General features: G+C 39.2%; 1 long non-coding RNA gene across 1 annotated transcript; it reads left to right on the top strand.

Moving 5' to 3' along the window:
* The first annotated feature begins 2141 nt into the window (after positions 1 to 2141).
* Positions 2142 to 13476, top strand: LOC141544506 (uncharacterized). Its single transcript, XR_012482624.1, has 3 exons — positions 2142 to 2271; positions 2498 to 2644; positions 12739 to 13476. It is a non-coding gene; the product is annotated as an uncharacterized LOC141544506 (long non-coding RNA).
* The last annotated feature ends 6440 nt before the right edge of the window (positions 13477 to 19916 follow it).

Raw genomic sequence — 19916 nt, 5'->3', positions numbered from 1 at the left:
AATTGGTTAACTATGTATTACAGTGCTTAAGAAATGGAAATAATGATAGTATGTCTTATTTATACTTTTTCCCTTTTTGTTTTTAATTGGAAAGAAGATGTGTTGATTTTTCATACTTAAAAGAGGGAAGAGGTAGGTCGTCCCAGCATTTAGCAATAAGTGCTCCTTACCTAAGTGATGTATGAATGAAGAAAAAAAGACTCGGAGCTCATATCGGATATATTTTGCTTATGCAATGGGGGCAAAGGGAATAGTTGTAAGTCGAGGAGGGACAAAGTGGGATCTACTGGCCATCTCAAGTTCAGCTTCCTTTCATAGAGAGGTGATGGGCTTTTAAAGATTTCCTCTATCTTTCTTTATTTCCTTTAGGGTAGAGACTTTTTATCTTTTGCATTTGCATCTCTTGTTTCTAGATCAGTGTCCAGTAGCCAGTAAGCCACCTACTAAATGCTTCCTGATGGACTAACTGATTGATGGGTCCTTGTAAACAGGTTGTCTCTTGTTCATGGGGCTCCCCTACCTCTGCTACCTTGAGTGCCTGTCTGGGACCTGGAACCCTTTTACCCACATTTGAAAAAACCTAGACTTGAATTGATGTAAGCTATATTTAGAGATTTTCCTGGAGTAACTCCAGCTAGGAGCAATGAGCCAAAGATGGATAAAGATTCTTTTGGGGGGGTCAGCCCTCAGATCAAGCAAGATGTGTATCAGCCAAAACGTCTCATAGAGGAGCCTCAGTCATGATTATCTGCCAAATAGAAAAGGAATTACAAAACAACTTTTTAAGGAAAGAAAAGCTGGTGTGTGGTCATGACATCGAATGATCTCCAGGATTTTTGTTTGTTTCTTTTGTTTTATTTTAATGTCAGTTTTCTCCTGGTGATGCAGTGTGTTGGTAAGGCATGGAATGCCACAGTCTCCCAAGAATGTGGAGCAGGTAAGAATCCTATGGTTGGTGGACTTTCTGTTTATTGGTTATGGGTCTCAGAGCATTCGAGGGGAGACAAAGGGTCAGAGGTGGGATTCAAACCCCAGGGACACAATTTTTTAACCTTTTGAATATTCAGAATTCTTATCTATACAATTTTTATCTTTCTACCCCATTATCAGCAACAAGGAAGTGCAAAGTGGAAGCAGCATAAATCACGTCAACAGAGATAGAGTATAATGGAAATGGTTCTCTTCTTCTGACAGAGGAGAAACAATGGTGTCTTGTTGGTGTCCAGCAAGTGTTAAGAACTGTAGAAAAGGCTCCTTCTCTCTAAGATGGGGGTTGGGTGGATCTCCCAAGACAATTTCCAGGATTCCAGAGGATAAGGGTTCCAGAAGATGAGAAGGCCCAACTATCTGCATTGATGGGCAGGGCCCACGTGGATGAGATGAGATCACAGATGCACTGAATTAAAGAAGTCTGGAGTTATAAATGAAGTTCTTCCCAATAGGCTTTTCATCAGTAACACATTGAAAACAACACAACATAACACATGCCTTTCAGCTGCGACGTAGACTTACATGGCTTCCTTTTCTTCGAGGAGATGAAGCATGATTTATTTATTATGATAAAATGAAATCATTTGTGGCACAAGATGGCTCAGTAGAAAGAATCTTGGTTCTGGAGCTATGGGAACAGGAATCAAGACCTGCTTCTGAAAATGTATGTCCTTGGCAAGTCACCAACCTGTCTGAGTCTCAGTTTCCCCCTCTGTAAAACACTGAAGTTAGTTGGACCTCTAACCCAGGTCTCCTAAGGCTATTTTCCCATAAAGAATGAATCTGTTGATGTTAAACTGTCTCTGAGGGCTCAAGGTGGAGCAGGAAGACCAGCAAAGTCCCACTGGGGAAGCAACCCAATTTGTTACTGATTAAAAAAGCCTATTGAGAATAACTTCTTTTATAACGCCAGACTTCTTTAATTCAGTGGATCTGTGATCTCATCTCATCCATATGATCCCTGAAGCTTTCTAGACTTGTCTCTTTCTGGTAAGGAGATTGAGCTGAAATCTGTACTGTTAAGGGATAGGTCAGTTCTCCGAGAGCCTCCACAGCTGTGGATCATAGGGCAGGGCAGCCTTTGCTGATACAGGTGTTGTCAACTGCGAATGAGATAAATTGGAGGCAGAGGGAAGAGGAGGGAGGTCAGAAACGCAACAGCCTTTTAGGCAGAGAGACCAGAGAACAGAAACTGCCTCTCAGTCTCCTTGTATCATCTTCTCACACGAGGAGATCCGTTCTGGGTTGGGTCTCCAGCAGCCGCTGTCAGGTGGCTCCCAGGTATTCCAACAGCTCTCCCGTGTATTCCAGCACTGTACTGCACCCCCTTTCCCCACCAGTGACACTAGTGAAGTTCTTGTGTTTTGCTAAATGGAACGCTTGTGATGGGCAGTTGGATCAAAGTGTCTATTTAACCACTGAAATTAGGCCAGAAAGTAAGCTCACTCCTAAGGTTTGCTCTCCAGTAAGTAATAATGATCCCCCATTTCTACATCTTTGTTGTAAGAACGCTTTCCTCGGAAGAGACAGTGAAGGGAACGAATTATACAATGACTACAACGTGGTAGAGACTGAAGAACTCATTTAGTGCAGGGAGCGACCATGACTCCAGAGGACAGATAATGAAACGCTCCACTCATCTCCTGACAGAAAGGTAGGTGATGGACACAAGTTACAAAATCAGACGTACATTTTCAGATACAGCCAGTGTGGGAGGTTTTTGGATTGATTAGACATATTTTCTACAGGGTTTTTATTTCTTTTTTACCCCCAATTTTTAGATAGATATTTGAAGGAAGAGATCAGACTGTTGACCTGGTTCTGCTCCTTTATTCTGTATCATTTCTTAAAATTCTTCCCAGGTGTCTCTGAAACTGTCTTTTCCTTCAGATATAGACACATTTGGGGATGGGCCATGGTGGAAATTTTGTTTTGCTTAAATATGTTGTTGAATCATTCCATTTGTGTTCAAATCTCTCTGAACCCATTTGTGGGTTTCTTCACAGAGATACCAAAGTGCTTTGTCATCTCCTTCTCCAGCTTATTTTACATTTGAGTAAACTGAGGCAGACAGGGTAAAGTGACTTGCCCAGGATCACACTGCTTAAGAAGTGTCTGAGACTGGATTCGAATTTAAGTACTAGACTCCAGTGCCAGCCTTCAATTCACTGTGCCACCTTACTGCCCTTTGCTTGGCTATACTTATTTAATGAGTTCTATCAAAATGAAAAGTTACAAGTTGAATTTGTTCTATATTTTTTAAAAAATTCACTGTACATCCTAGAGATTCATAATTTTCTGTTCAATTCTGTTTCACTTTGGCATTGCATATGGAAATGGTTATTTAACATTTTGTTGGTGTTTGTTAAATTCATAATTTTTTTAAAGAAACAGATTAAAACTAAGCAAAAACTTCAATAAAAATAGGAAACGACCCTTAATGGCAGCTGCCTCCTCTCTTTGGCTAGCCAGGCTCCCACCTGAGAACTACTCACATCGGTTGTTTTTTTTTTTTTTAAACAGCTGCAAGTTCTGAACAGTCTGGGCTGAGTTTAGTAAGCAGATAAGCTTGTTTTGCAGCTGCCTACATGACAGTCCTAATCACACACTCTAAATGGAAATGCTGGTACCCTTTGTTGCATGTTAAACTAAAAAACGAATGTCAACCAGCCCCATACCCAGAATACTCTTAGGAAGAAATGTTTCCCAGATCTGCAGAGATATATGGGAGCGATTACCCCGAGTCCCTGGAGTTATGGATCCTCTTATCCCTTTCACTGCTGGGAAAGTAGAGCTTTCATAGGATGGCACTTTCTCCAGTTATCAGGACTCTTAAGCGGCTGCTTTTGCGGACATCACCCCCATCAAAAGTAATATGTTTTTTATGCAGTTAGGTTGCCGGGTCTGAGATGAAGTCCACCAACTTCGAGGGAAGTCTCCTCTGTAAGAATCGGGGCTTCTTTGACTATTTAAACAAGAAATGGAGACCAATAATTCTCTTTTGGGTCTCTTGACTTCTGCAGATTGTATTTTCTATTTTCTATTTTGTATTGAAATTGTCTGAGTCTTAGTGGACAGCATGAACAGACTGATAGGGTGAGTCATTCGTAGCTGAATGGACTAGCCGGGGAGGGAAGGCCATCACATTAGGGAATGAATGCTTTGTGATCTATGGAATTCTTGCGCATTATCCAACCATCATTCTCCAACATGACAATCTACCCCCAGCTGAAAGCAAAGAATTCAAAGAACTCTATTGCATTAGAGTTTTCAATTTGTGGATGTGAAAGCTAGCATTGTGCAAAACGAGAGATCTGAACATTATCTATTTAGAAGGGCCCTGACAAGTCTGCTCTTCCATGCTACATTCTACCTGCAGATAATGAAATCAGTTTCCAAAGACGAGAACTGCATTTCAGTGTCTAAGAATGGAATCTTATCTAATCATTGGGTGGTAATGATGACCAAGAACCCGGGACTGACTGACACATGACTCTCTTGGTTTGTTTTAAGCCAAGTAAGTAGATGTCTTATAAGTAAATTTTATGCATAAATTAAAAATCGATCCTATGTAAGAACAATAGAGATGGGAGAAGGACCCGACTTAGGATTTTATTGGAATGGGGAATTCTCCAGATGAAGAAAGCAATGTCAGCACCTTTTCTGTAACTTATACTCTCTAGGGAGTTTCTTAAGAGTTTGTGACTTATCCAGGTTCACATAGTCAGTCACAAGAAAAATAATATACTTAAAATCTATCCTTCAGAGAAAGGATGCATAAATTGTATAAAAATATCCATAGTGACATTATTTGTAATAATAAATTATTAATGAAAACTCGTGAGAACAAGTATTGTAGAATGTCTGAACAAGTGATATTTGGATGTAGGAGATTATTATTCCACCATAGGAAATGCTGACTGCAAGAATCCAAATACAGGACATTTTGAATCCTCTCTTATGCTCTGCTTTATACCTAGTAATGTTTTTTTTTCTTTTTCTATTTTGTAGTTTTAAATAAGTAAATTTTTAGTGATTTTTAAGAAATTAAAAAAAATAAATATAAGAAGACTTCCCAAGAAGTGGTGCTGAGGAAGGAAAACCTTGTACATATTGAGTCTAGCTATGCAAATAATAATATTGCAAATTAATGTGATTTAATAGATAATCAATGTAAATAGCAATAATTGTGATTCAATTAGAAAGATGTGCTGAAGAAAGATTGTTCAGAAAAAAAAACTTTTAGAAACAAAAACAAGCAGGATATTTTTGTTGTTACTTTGCCAAAATAAAAAATAGCTAACACGTAGGGCTTTAAAATTTGCAAAGTGTTTTATATATACATATATACATATATACATATTATTCATTTAATCCTGACAATAATTATTGGGGGTAGTAGTTGCTATTATTATCATCATTTGACCAATAAGCAAACTGAGGCATAGTAAGGTTAAGTGACTTTCCCAAGATCACTGGGGTGTCTGAGGCAGGATTTGAATTTAAAATTAAGAAATTTGCATATGGCAATGAAACTGTGATTTCATGGATCTAGGAGTTCCCTCCAATGGTGCAGGTCAAAGGTTGACCATTGCATGCATCTCATCCATTTTCTCCCAGAAATTCACCATAATTCACCATTCATCCCTCCATTGGTTTCATTTCTTCTGATATTTTTTGGGTATTGTGAAACTTTCTTAACTGTCCACCTACCATCCCTAGCACTCACCATATGGCCAGTCCATCTTCTCTAGCTGTCAGGCAGTTTCTTGGGGATAACCATTACTCCTGGTCTTCTCTGCAGTTCCTTATTGGTTACTTGTTGCTGGCTGCTCACACACGCCCTTACCCTTTGCCACGGCCCACTGGGGATATCCATGGTTCTTCAGATGCTGGTCTTTGCTATAGCAATCATGGCAAAGTGCTCTACCCAAAAGAGGAGCTTTGGCTCCCATGGGTGGCTTGAAGTCAGCAAATTAACTCTACCAGCTCACTCACTCTGCATTCTCCATTTCAATGTCATATTCACATAGTCATTGTTTTTGAAACTGAAATAATCATATTGATATTTAATTTCTTGTTTGTATATTTAAATATTTCATGCATATTGTGTATGTATCTATATAAATTTACGTATGTGTGTGTTTATATTTACATACATGTATACAGACAGACAGACATAGTAGGGGCAGTCGGGTGGCTTGGTGGATAAAGGACTGGATCTGCAGTTGGGAAGACCTGAGTTCAAAATGGAATTCAGACATTTCCTAGCTTTGTAACCCTGAGCAAGTCACTTAATCCTGTTTGCCTTAATTTCTTCATCTGTAAAATGAGCTGGGGAAGGAAATATCACAGCATACACATATATTTTCCAAGAAAACCCCAAATGGAGTTATGAAAAGTTAGACATGACTTGACAACATATATTAAAGGGTTGATTTCTTCACCATGACTCAGAATTTTTAAAGGTCTATGAACTCTTCCACCTCTGACTTTTCTCTGTTCTTTCCCAGATCAGGGCTTCCAAGAACCCATGTAGGAAAACCTTTCTTAGTGCATTCATTGACTTGCCGTTCTTCTAGCAGCAATGGGTAACACTGAGTCATCACTTTATCTCATCCAGGAAACCTCGTAACCGAGCTTAATATCTTGCTAGGGTCTGGGTGCAGCTTGTGGCCAGGATGTATAGTGTTCCCTAGAATGATTGAGCCCACATCCTTGTCTTCTTCAGCCACTTGTTCTGATATCCCAGTAAGCTAAAGAGCTCCAGGCAGGGCAGTTGTGCCATCATGGCCTTCCAAGCTCCTAGGAGCATAGATTTACAGGTGAAAGGTCATCAAGGCTAATATTCCCATTTTATAGATGAGCAAACTGAGGCACAAGAGCTGTTGAGTGAGAATCACACAGCTGGGGGAAGCATCTGAGGCAAAATGTGAAAGGAAGCAAGTCTCCCTGAGTCCAAATTCAAGGCTCTCTCTACTGTGACATCTCTCAGTCTAGTTGGCAAAAACAAAAGATAGAGGAGTGAAAGAAGGTAACAGCCAATACTTTCCACTCACATCCTTGTGATGTCAAGAAAAAGTAAGGAAGAGGGCAGCTGGGTGAGACAGTGGATGGAGAACCAGCCTCGGGGTCAGGAGGACCTGAGTGCAAATCTAACCTCAGATGCTTACTAGCTGCGTAATCCTAGACAAGTTATGTAATTGTGCCCTATCCCAAAACAAAAAAGTCAAGCCTTTAGCTCCTTGTGTGGTCAAGACACGGCCATAACGGACTGCGATTAGCACCACCGGAGGGGCAGTTCAGGAGCACAAAGACCCAAGAGTGGAACTCCAGTGTGAAGTTCTACAACATGTTTTCTAATCGTCGTCTCCTTTGATCCTTAGGAAGCTCCGTGACACAGGTAGGTTCTCTAGGTTTTCTTCTCCTTGGTGGATGTGCTGAGGAAGCTGTAGCCACGATGGACTTATTGAGAAGGCCAGTGAGTGTCAGAGGCTGGACAGGACCCTGGGTCCACTCCACTCCTTCCAGTCTGCCCGCAGCCCCGGGGGAATCAGGACCAGCTGCACCTGCGGGGCTGCAAGCTTCTGGGGCAGGATGTGTTTCCTCTCACCAGGCACTTGTCTGTAGAGGGGAGCCGCCCAGGTGCAGCCCTCCATCTAAGTGTTAGCTTGGAGAATCAGGCTGCCCCCCCAGAAAAGGAAGCCCTAAAATGCCTAATTCTGACTAGCGGAGATGGGGACTCAAGACCAAAGTGGGGTCCCTCCACCTGCTAAGAGGTCACCCACTTAGAATGGTAGGGCCTTGAACTGGAAGCCATAGAACTGCAGAGTTTGACGCCACCTTCTGGGCAGACTAAGATCTGCAGGCTGAGTGACACACTGAGGAAGCTCTACGGTTAATTCATTTTCAGGGAACAGTTGCACCCTCTCCTGCTCACTGCAGGAACTACAGCAAGCATCAAGTGCAGAGCAGATGGGAGAAAGGATGACTCTTGGGAGCCATACCTGTGTGGTATAGTATGGTATCCTGCATATAGAGCTGTAAGGTCCCTCAGATCCAGGCCAAGCTCTTCACATTTTACAGATGAGGCAATTGAGTCTGGAGAAATTAAGTGACTTGTCCAAAGGCACATGTGCTTTTGGGGGATTCTCTGATTCCAGAGCCCATGTAGTTTCCAGTGGGCCACCTTGCCTCTCACATTTCTTTTTCTTTTTTTCCAAATGGTTTTTATTTATTCAATTTAAAAAGTGAGTTCTCCTGAACATCTAGTTTTGTTCCAATAATGTCAGATAAATAGGTCATTATTGCCTATCTTAATGTTTTAGATTTCTTTTTTGAAAAACAATAATATCATTAAAATAAAATCACTCTTATCTAACTATGACAATAGCTGCAGTAAAACCCAAATAAAAGTATTTATAATTAGGACATTTCCTACTCAGTATCCATGAGACCCGAAAATACTAAGAATGAAGAATTCTGGGAGAAATATATCACCCCATCCCAAACATACAATATAGTATCATCTCTTCCCAATGTGTGCTGCTGGCTTATGATACTGAAGGAGGAGCTATGTACTAAACATATCTCGGTCCAAATGTCCGTCATTCTTGTTTTTTAACAGTATTTTATTTTTTCTAAATACGCGTAAAAATGTTTTTCAACATTCATCCTTGTAAGACTTTGTGTTCCATATTTTTATCCCTCCCTCTTTCTCTTTCCTCCCCTTTCCCAAGACATCAAGCAATCTGATGTAAGTTAAACATGTGCAATCCTTTGAAATGTATTTCCCTATTTCTCATATTGTATAAGAAAAATCAGACCAAAAGGGAAAAAAAATATGGAAAAGAAAAAGAAAACAAACAAACGGGTGAAAATATCATGCTTCAATCTGCATTCAGTCTCCATAGTTCTCTCTCTGGATGCAGTTAACATTTTCTATCCCAAGTCTGTTGGAATTGTCTTGGATCACCACATTGCTGAGAAGAAACATGGTTAATCATCACATAATCTTTTTTCCCTGAGGCAATTGGGGTAAAATGACTTGCTTGCCCAGGGTCACACAGCTAAAAAGTGTTAAGTGTCTGAGGTCACATTTGAACTCGGATCCTTCTGACTTTAGGGCTGGTGCTCTACCCACTCCACCACCTAGCTGCACTGATCATCACATAATTTTGCTGTGTTCAGTGTTCTGGTCCTGCTCACTTCATTCAGCATCAGTTTATGTAAATCTTAGCAGACTTTTCAGAAATCAGCCAGTTCATTATTTCTTATAGACCCATAATATTCCATTCTATCCATATACCATAACTTATTCAGCCATTCTCCTGATGAGCATCCACTATAGGTTCAGTTCTTTACACTACAAAAGAGCTGCTACAAACATTTTTGCACACGTGTATCCTTTTCTTTTTTTGCCACCCAATTTTCTCTTACTGATTCCTAATTCTTCTAATTAGAACACGATTAATCCCTCTTCTACCCGACAGCCTTTGAATACTCAAAAATGTCCACCATGTCCTTCTTTATCCTTCTCTGCTTTGAGCTAAACGTTCCCAGTTCCTTCATCTGCTCCCTGTATGACATATTTCTGAGGTACCATCTCTCCCCCTTCTCCCTTGGCTTTTAAACTACACTTAAGAGTCTTTATGACCCAATTTAGCAGCAGATTGTATTCTGCCAATGTTCTCCAATCATAAGCTTCCCAATCAGAATGTCAATGACTTGAGCTTGGGGAGAACGGCTCATACTTTTTGTAAGCACAGAGCTGAACCCATTAGGGTTGTTTTATAAATGCTTTTGATTGAGCGGGCCCTGAGATACAGAAGGTCTAAGTGATGGGACTGAATCCATGGCAACTTGAGGGCACATCCTGCAGGCTAGATCTTGTTTGGTAACCCTTAAAGCTTATTTTCTTGTAATTGGATTGTTTTTTCTCCTAAGAGGGAGTCATGAAGGGAAGAAAAGTGGATGATTAAGAGTTTGAGCTTGTAAGCTTTCTGTTTGTACTCAGTTGAATTGCAATTCATTTCAAGAAACGTTAATTGTATACCTCCTACATACAAAATGCAGTTCCAGGGAAGGGGGCTGCAAAAGCAAAAGCTGTCCTGTCCTGAAAAGGTATGCATTTTGCCAGATGATACGATAAGAGTTGGTATTGTACTTCAGGTAGAGTACTGATCTGGAAGCCAGCTTGGGATCCTTATAACTTAACATCCTGGGCTTTGATGCCCTCATTTGTATACTGAGAATTGAATTTGATGACTTATAAATGATTTTACAGCTTTAAACTCTGTACAATACAAATAAACATAGGGAAGAAGAGAGCACTGGGCCTTGGGGGTTAGGGAAACATCCACAAGGAGGGGTTATTTGAGAATAAATAGGGAGCCATTGAAAGTTTAAGCTAGGAAATGTCGTGGTTAGATCTGTCACTCAAGAAGATTGCTTTGGTACCTATGTGATGTTAGGATTACTAGGTGAGAACTCAGGTTGTCCAGACAACCTGAATTCTCAGTAATCCTAACAATGTGATGGGTGAATTAGAGTGGGAAGTGACTTCAGGCAGGGAGAGCAATTAGGAAAGTATTGCAATATTCCAAATGGAGACCCTAGAACTGCAGAAGGAGCTGATGCTATCTGCTGGAGGATGCAAGAGCTGCAGGCTGAATGATGGGCAAAGAAAGTTCTGCGTTTGTTAGTCTACTTTCAGGGAACAGTGACACCGCCTCCTGGTCACTGTGGGAAATGTTTGAACTAGTATAACGGTCCCATAAATGGACCTGCTAGGATGAACAGGGAACCATCAGTACTACTCCTTTGGGCAAAATGGAGGTCCATCATCTGTCCTGTCATGAAGACTTGTTGATTCATAGACATTGCTACTCGACCTGCCAAAATCACCTCCAAATCCCCAGACTTTCCCGTCAGTCTGGCCGCAGCTTTCTTGCCACTTGGGGGTTTCTCCATCCATCCACATTGCAGTGGATGTGTTGTTCCAAAAATTAAAGTATGTTTCTCGAAATCAGAGACTATCTTGCCTTTTCTCTTTTAGAGGCACAATGCTGGGCTCATAATTCTTAGGAAATGCTTTTTCATTCGTTCATTCCTTCCATCACCTAATTCTAATGTTGACAAACCTTCATTTGTTGTCAGTTCTACAAAATGCACCTACTCTTCTGGGCACAACTCCCAGCCCAACCCAGCTAGCAGCCAGCCTATAGATGGAGAAACATTTGGTGAACACCTGCCTGCTCAGTGTTCCCACCATTGTGACTAACAGTGGGACAACTGTTGTTCATCTCAACAATTCAGTGGTTCCCCCTTCATCCAGGTGATGTCAGAGTGCTCTCTTCAGGGCATCTGTTGACATCATTTTGCAAATTTGGGGCAAAGCAGATCTCAGTGGAAGAGGAAGAGGAAGGCACCCTCTGGAGGTCCCTCCCCCACAGTCACAGTGATTTCAGAGTGCTTTCTATCCATCCCCATTTGTCAGATTTCACATCATTAACCACCACAGAATCGGGAAAGCCAGGTGAACACACCAGCATCCTAATACTGGGCTTAGAAGTGTGTCTCCAGTTCCCTTTGGAGCTTGGAGATGCTCCTGAGGCTCCCTTCAAGCCGTGGGGTATTTCTTATGTGATGATAGCTGTGACTTCCCATCACTTAGCTTTGACTCCCTCATCATTGCGAATCTCTGGCTCCATTATCTGGAAAGTGGTTCATGACCGTAATCCTCAGAAGGGCCTTCTCCCTCTGAATACTATTAGTGACCTCACAGGAAAGGGGCTGATTTTCCTCGCTCACTAAATGCATAACGCTGGCTGCTTAAAACGGATGAATTGAGCACCCGCTCCTAGATGGTGCTCCTGTGACCCTTCACCTCCTGGGGATGTCTATTGTTAGCATCGAGCACAACTGAACGATAAACAAGAGAAAATAATTTATCTGTGCTCCTCAAAGTGCTATCTTCCTGAAGGCATTATCTCACATAATTTGTTAACATTAGAGCTCATGACTGCAGAAGGACCAGAGAATCAAAAGGTTCTAATGCGTTTTGCCAAAGGGAAATTTACCATCTGCTTGTCATCATGAATCATGGATGCTGAGAATAATATTTTAGAAGCCCCTGACAATGCGGGTGCAGGAACTTGTAAATGAAAATTACCGATGCTGCTTTTTTTTTAAGTAGTCCAGGGGATAAATCAGTACAGCAATCTATAGGAAAATAGGTCTGAGATTTGAAATAGGAAAATAACAAACTATATTATTGGCTTATTGTAATTCTAATAAATATCCCAAATCTTTACAATGCAATTACTCTGATTCAAATCTTCCTGTCCCAATACATACTTTCCAGACGTGACCGTAATAAAATTGTACTTGAAAATGTTGTCGGGCAAGCTGGTACAAGCCCTAGAAGTCGGGGAGGTATGATGGTTATCTCCGTGGTAGGCGTAATTTCTCAGAGGATTCAGTGACATGCCATTCTTATTGGCAGCTTGGGTACAAGAACTTGTCCCCTGAACTTAGAATTGACTCTCTGCCCAGCGATTTCTGGGAATCCTTGATTTTTTTCAGGACTTAGCTCAAATATTAGATTCCACGTGAATTTTTTCCTTATCCCTCCAACTGCTGGTACTGCTCCCTTACAAAATATAATCATAACAAGAGAGAACCTTTATATAGTGTTTTATAGTTGGCAGAAATGCTTTACATAGCTTATCTCATTGATTTTCACAGGCCAAAACACCTTGACTACCATCGTCCCTCGCACTAGAGTGGAGATGATCCAGGACCTGGACCTAAGAGCTTTTGGATAGCAAGACTTCTAGTCCATAGCCACAATCATCCTTCTGGGAAATAGCCCTTGTGGGGATGTAGTGAGGACACTGTTGCTCTATCAAAGACTCGGAAAAGTAAGTTTTGGCCACCTAAGTTCTTGGCCATGTCAAGTGGCCATCATTATAAACTGAAATCATTTTATTGGCCGAACTAACATTAGAGAAGAGGGCTGACCATCTGCTTTGATGCTGCCCCCTACATACCTCAGGAACTTACAATCTGATCTGCAGCTAAAGTCTTTCCTTTGGGAAGGCCCCTCCAATAGAGTATGATATCAAGAAGCAGGTTGGTTTTCTTTTTTATTTCTGTCTCCACCCTTAGCACAATCCTTTGCATCTTGCTAGCTTTTAATAAATACATTTCCACTTATTCATTCATTTACAACAACCTTGTGAGGTAGATGCTATTATTTCCCCTATTTTACAGATTAGGGAATTGGAGCTGAGAAGGAATAAGTGTCTGAAGCAGGATTTGAATTCAGGACTTCCTGAATCCAGAAAGTCCGGCACTTGATCCATTACATTTCTTTTTGCTTCCATGTGTATGTGATGTTCCCTCTGCAAAAAGTTAAGCTCTTTGAGGAGAAGGGCTGTTGCAATTTTTGTCTGTATCTTCAGTGCTAGCACAATCAAGGGATAGAGGCTGTTTTATAATGTGTTTAGTGACTGGGAGGTGGATAAATATGGGGTTAAGTCAAAAATGAAGCCTTCTAACCAGTCTATTTAAATATTGGAATTAATTTGGTCTTGATAAAAAATAAATGGCATATCTCCTTTCCAATGTCATCAAAAATGTGCTAAAGATTTCTTGTACATAAAATAGCTTCTGCAAATAATGCTCTTTATATTCCAGGATTTATAAGTTTTTAAAAATAAGAATAGATGATATATAACCATATAAATATGGTTTTACAGGAAGGATATTATGGACAATGAAAAGAACAAGATTAAAGGTTTAGTAGAAAAATCTGAATGAAGTGAATTTCAAGTTATGTCTTTAATACTATAGAAATTAGTAGATTTATGTGAGTGATGGGACTGGATTAGCTTGTTCTTCCTTCATAATTATGAAAACATAGAATGCCTCAAAAAGCATAAATATAGGATTAAAAGTATAAAGATCCAAGAGGCAAGAATATTCCTACAGGGAGGATGTTAATTTGGTCATTAACATGAGGAGGAAATAAGGATTTCTCTCTCTTTTTAAAAAAATTCATTCGTTTGCTTTGTTTTTCTCATTTGAAAAGAAAGGCAAAGAAAGGGGTTCCCATTTTCCTCTTTGTCCCTCTCCCCAAACTTGTGGGTTATGTAGAAAGGCAAAATGGATTCAAAAAAGCAGCAGATTCTGGAAGCCCAGATGTGCAAGTCATTCATCAGAGATACTGCGCAAAGAAGATGTTAGCTAAATATTCGTTAATATTGATTAATTATTAGAGAAAATCAAAAGTTGCCTTTTAGCAACTCTCAGCATATAAATATCCAAAGCAATCTACTTATGTGAAAGGTTGTTGTTGTTTGCCCTTCATTCTGGAAGAAGACCATGTTACTAGGGAGGTGATACCATGACATGCAAGCCAATTGCATTGCAGTGAGGGAGGGATGGGCAGGGTCGCCATCTGGGTCCAGCTATAGATCGGGGACACCTAGAGATGGCCCTGGATGCCTGGGGAGACTTTGGTCTTTTCAAGCTATAGATCTCAGTTTGAATGAGGCAACATCCATTCAGTGAGCGCTTTCACCTAGTCCAAAGAAATCTAAGTAAATGTGAAAACACACGTTTCAGCCCCCACCTCCTGCTAAGAGTTTCTGTGTTGGTTTTATTCTTCTTTTGGTCCCTTCAGATGAGTGTAGTAGATGACCTCACAATTTTTCCAGGTTGACTCAAATTGCCTTCAGATCCTTTGTCTTAAGGGTGGATTTATTCTATTCACATAAACTGCAGGTCTAAGCACATCACCCCTCCACCCTCATTCAATAAACTCCAATAGCTTCCTTTTACTTTCAGGATCAAAGGTAAAATCTTCTGTTTGTCTTTTGTCTTTTAAAAACCCCTCATAATTTGGTGCCTTATAAGTTTTTTTGCTCCTCATTTGTTGTAATCCAGCCACTGTCCTCTTTGCTCTTTTCCCCAGCCCTCCTCCTGGGGCTGAAAGACTTTCTGTTTCTGGTTCCCTTGGAGTTCTACAAGTCTCAGCTGAACTTCCATCTTTGGCAAGAAACCTTGACCAGCATTTTCCCTCTGGACGTCTCCCATTTATTCTGTACACACACACACACACACACACACACACACACACACACACACACACACACACACATTCATTTATTTTTAGCATTCATTTTTTAAATTTTGAGTTCCAAATCTTTTCTCCCTCTAGTCCCTCCTCCAACCATTGAGAAGCCAAACAATATGATTTCTATTATACATGAGAAGTCATGCAAAACATTTCCATATTAGCCATGTTGACAAAAAAAATCCCCCCCCCCCAAAAAAAAAAGAAAATAAAGTGAAAAAATGTCTGCTTCACTCAGCATTCAGACTTCATTAGTTCTGGATTCTTCATCGTGAGTCCTTTGGGATTGGTTTGGCTCATTGTACATATCCTGTACATATCTTGTTTGCCTATAGTTGTTTGTATCTTATATACCTCATTAGACTAAGAGAGGAAGGATTGTTTTCCCCTTTCTTTTTAACCTCAGTACTTGGCACAGTGTTTGCCATATGGGCAGCTATGAAGCAATGAATTCATCTTCCTGAATTCAAATCTAGCCTTAGACACTGACTAGCTTTGTGACTCTGGACAAATCACTTAATCCTATTTTCCTCAGTTTCCTCATCTATGAAATGAGCTGGAGAAGAAATGACAAACCAGTCCACTATCTCTGCCAAGAAAACCCCAAATCGTGTCCCAAAGTGAATGAACTCCAATAGCAATAAACATTTGTTCGGTATTGTTCAAGCTTCACGCCAGGTCTGCATGGACCAAGAGAAAGAGCAGTATTTAAGATGCTCATAGACTGAAGCTGACATTTTATACTCACTAATGAATATATTATATAAGAAATACACTACATATTGAATTCTGCTTACTACTTCTCCAGGATCATACAGCAAAGTCAACAAGTCCCCTGGTCCTGCTTGTTTCAAGCCTGGAGGTCTATCATATCTTCCAGATTGTAAATTCTAAGTCAGATTTGAAGATTTATTTCTTTTGAAGAGATAAATCAATTTGGAAGCCTCAGCTTCTTAATTTCAGCCTCCTTGGAGGGTGAAATGGACTATGGAACTGTTTTCTCTTTTCTGTGCTTTCCGTGGGGGAAAGTCCTGCACTGAAAAGAGCCCCCAGAATTGCAGCTCTTACCTTTAATCCTCCCATTACCCTTGAATCTTGGGGGGATTTATAACATTTTCCCAGTTTCCTTGGCTATGGGAATGATCTCGAGAATCAGTGGGAGGTGCTTTGGTCGAGTTCCCAAAGTAGTTTCTTTTTTATTTTCTTTGTACAATAAATTAGGGAGCCACAGGGAGGACTGCTTGTGTCAAGTAAAACGCAGAGGCTTGGTTGGTTTAAAAGGAAATTTTCTAGGTATGACATAAGGTGAGCATCATATTGAGATTGCCACACATGAAGTGGGAAAGCAAGCAATCCAAAGTTCCCCCCCCCCCTGAATGAGTGTTTTATGGTCACACATCTTAGCCTTTAGGGAAACTCAGACAAATGGCCTTAGAAGATAACTAAGCAGGTGCTTCCTTAGAATTAGGGGACAAAATGAACATAGAATTGGTCTCGCTTCCAGAAAGAAGCTTTATTAAAGAAGTAGTGAGAACATCACGGTCAAAATCCAGAGCTTTCACACTGACAAAACATGCTGTCAATATTTAGCAGAAGGCAGTTCAAATACCAAAGAATCGCACAAAAGACTTGGCAGCTTTTACTGTAATTGAGAGGAAACTTTATAATGCAATATTCCATAAGTCAAAAGAAATAGGTTTACAAACAAGCATTAACTCGCCCCATAATGCTGAATATTATTCTGTGAAGGCTGGATGGATAGAGTGGCTGGAGCTGGAGTCAGAAAGACTCATATCCCTGAATTCAAATGAATTCCGACACTAGCTGCATGACCCTGGTCGACTCGCTTCACTCTGTTTGCCTCAGTTTCTTTATCTACAAAATACACTGAAAAAGGAAATGACAAACCATTCCAGCAGAAATGCTGAGAAGAGGCCCTATTTAGGGTCACAAAAAGCTGGGCATAAGTGAAACATAACTGAAGGGTAACAATGAATCTTGTAAGGAAAAAAATAGGTCTTTAATAAAAGAGAGGATAATGATATAAGGATATTATAATATATAATTATAATAATAAGGATATTATAATATTATAAGGATAATATAATAAGAGGATAATAAAATAATAATTATGAAAGTCTAGAGAAAATATTACATAAGTCAATTTATTTGAGCAATGGGAAAGTATTATATGATGCTGTAACATTAAAATTCTAATGGGATTCAGTAGAAAGTGTCCATTCCTCATCTTCACATCTTCAAATGATATTTAAAAAGATGAATAAGAAAAATAAAAGTTCTGGGGTATAGAGCAGTTTAATCTCAAGAATTGAAGGGAGCAAAAGATCAGGGAGGAAATAAGGGATGTATTTAATATAGAAAGAAGGAATAAGGGTACAGAACTTATTCTATTTCATAATTGGTTGTATGAGGAGAACATACATAGAGGAAGAGATGAGAAGGTGAGCTAATCAGAAGGACCTCACCCTCATCTGCATGTGTGCATGTTCCCCACCGTGTACACCCTTCTTCTAAAATCAAATTCAACAGAGTCAAAAGTTGGGGGAGAAATGAGGGAATAGCACAAGCAGAATAAACTTCCTATTTGTGAAGGGAGAAGTTAATAGGAAAAAAAAACAAGAAAAGCGAAAAAAAAAAACAAATAAAAAATCTAGAACCTAAGGGGTTCCTCATCAACTGGAGAAGGGCTGAACAATTAGTGATATGGTATTTTAAGGGAATATCATTGTATCATAAAAAATGACAAAAGGTGATTTCAGAGAATCATGGGTTGTATGAACTGATACAAAATCAAAAGCAGGAAGTTGATGCATGTGAGAGCAACAGTGTTGTCAAGATAAATAACTTTGAAAGTCTTAAAAACTCTGATCAATGCAATGAGTACCCATGGCTCCTGAGGCCATGTGCATGCTACTCACCTCCGGACCAAAGGGGGATGGACACATGGCTGCCATGGGGTTTCCTTTTTCTTGACTCTGGCTGTTACAAAGATTTTTCTTTTTCTTTTCTTTGGTTTCTAATTGAGTTGCTAAAAGATAAAAGTTATTTATTTAGTCATTTTCAGTTTTCGGCCACTTCATGATCCCATTTGGGATTTTTTTAGGCAAAAACACTAGAATGTTTGCTGTTCTTTCTCCAGTTCATTTGATAGATGAGGAAATTGAGGAAAATGGGGTGAAGGGACTTGCTCAGAGTCACACAGCTAATGAGTGGATCGTTTTCCCGATTCCAGGTCTAATGTTCTATCTACTATCTCATGTAGCTGACTACATAATAGTAATAGTGATGCTCCCTCTCCCCCAAAGAAGAATGATTGAAATGTTTTGAAAGTTATAGAGAAATGAGCAGAAAGAAGCACAGATGGGGAGGACAGTTTTGAAACTAACATGCAGAATTTTTATTTAAAAAAAAAGATAATATGAAACAGACTTATAGTTTCATGACATACATTCTTTTTATGTTCTGTTCTGCAGTGTTTATGGACTGGCTCTCCCTCCCCCTTTTATTTTTAGTGTTTAAGTTTAAAATGAAAAAAGTTGATCTTATAAAGAGTTTCTGGATATTTTTGCTTCTTTCAAAGGATTTTAGAAACAGAAGGAACTTTATAGTACAAGGATAGAAATATGGATTAGGGGATAATTTAGATGATTGGACTTTATGCAGTCATAGTAACATGGAATAATAGAACTATAGACTTGCCAGGATCGTAGAGGGGCCTACTCTGAGCCTCTCTTCCCATCCCTATTTTCCACATGGAAAAACAGATTTAGAAGCGAAGCAAGAGAGCTAGGCCTATAACGGTATTCAGGCTAGACTCCGGTCAGATCTATTGACAAATTGCACCAACATTCAAGGTTAAAAAAACATACAACAAAAACAAAACAGTAACAATATTTTTGTCACAACAATACAAATATTATCTTGATATTTAGTGCTTAAATACTTTTTAAGAGCACAGAAATTCATCCATCTAATTATTAATAATAGCAACATTATTAAGCACTAATATTAATATAGAATTATAAGATCAAAAAAGCATTTTGCATAGATTATTTCATGCAACAAGTATTTATTAGGAACTTAATAGTAATAATAGCTAGTATTTACATAGCATTTTAAGGTTTGCAAAGTACTTTAAATATTATTCCATTTAAAACCATCTATAACCATATGAAAAATGCTTTAAATCACTATTGATTAGAGAAATTCTAATTAGAATAATTCAGGTACCACTTTGCACCTCAAATTGACTAAGATGACAAGGAAAAGATAATATAAATGTTGGAGGGGATGTGGGAAAACTGGAATACTAGCTGTTGGAATTTTGAACTGATGTAATCATTCCGAATAAAGTGTAATTAGAGAGATGAGTTCCTGTGCTCTTAAAAAATACTTAAACACTACACTAAAATCAAGGATAACATCTGTATTGTTATGATAAAAATATTGTTACTGTTTTGTCACTATACTTTATATGAATATATGCAATACACAAATATACACATACATATACAAATATATGTACACATAAATACATATATTTTCATATACATATTACCCATGTACTTGTACAAATACACATATATGCATATACAAATACACATATACATAGTACACTAACATTAATATGCATATATGTACACATAGACATATATACACATACATAAATATATATCCATACATAAATACACATACATGTACAAAATACAATTATCTTTATGCAGTACATATATAGATACACATATATGTGTACAAATACACA

Source organism: Sminthopsis crassicaudata, chromosome 5 (assembly GCF_048593235.1).
Source record: "Sminthopsis crassicaudata isolate SCR6 chromosome 5, ASM4859323v1, whole genome shotgun sequence".
Taxonomy (NCBI): domain Eukaryota; kingdom Metazoa; phylum Chordata; class Mammalia; order Dasyuromorphia; family Dasyuridae; genus Sminthopsis; species Sminthopsis crassicaudata.
The sequence above is the reverse complement of the archived record's forward strand: the minus strand, read 5'-3'. Positions and strand labels throughout refer to the sequence as shown.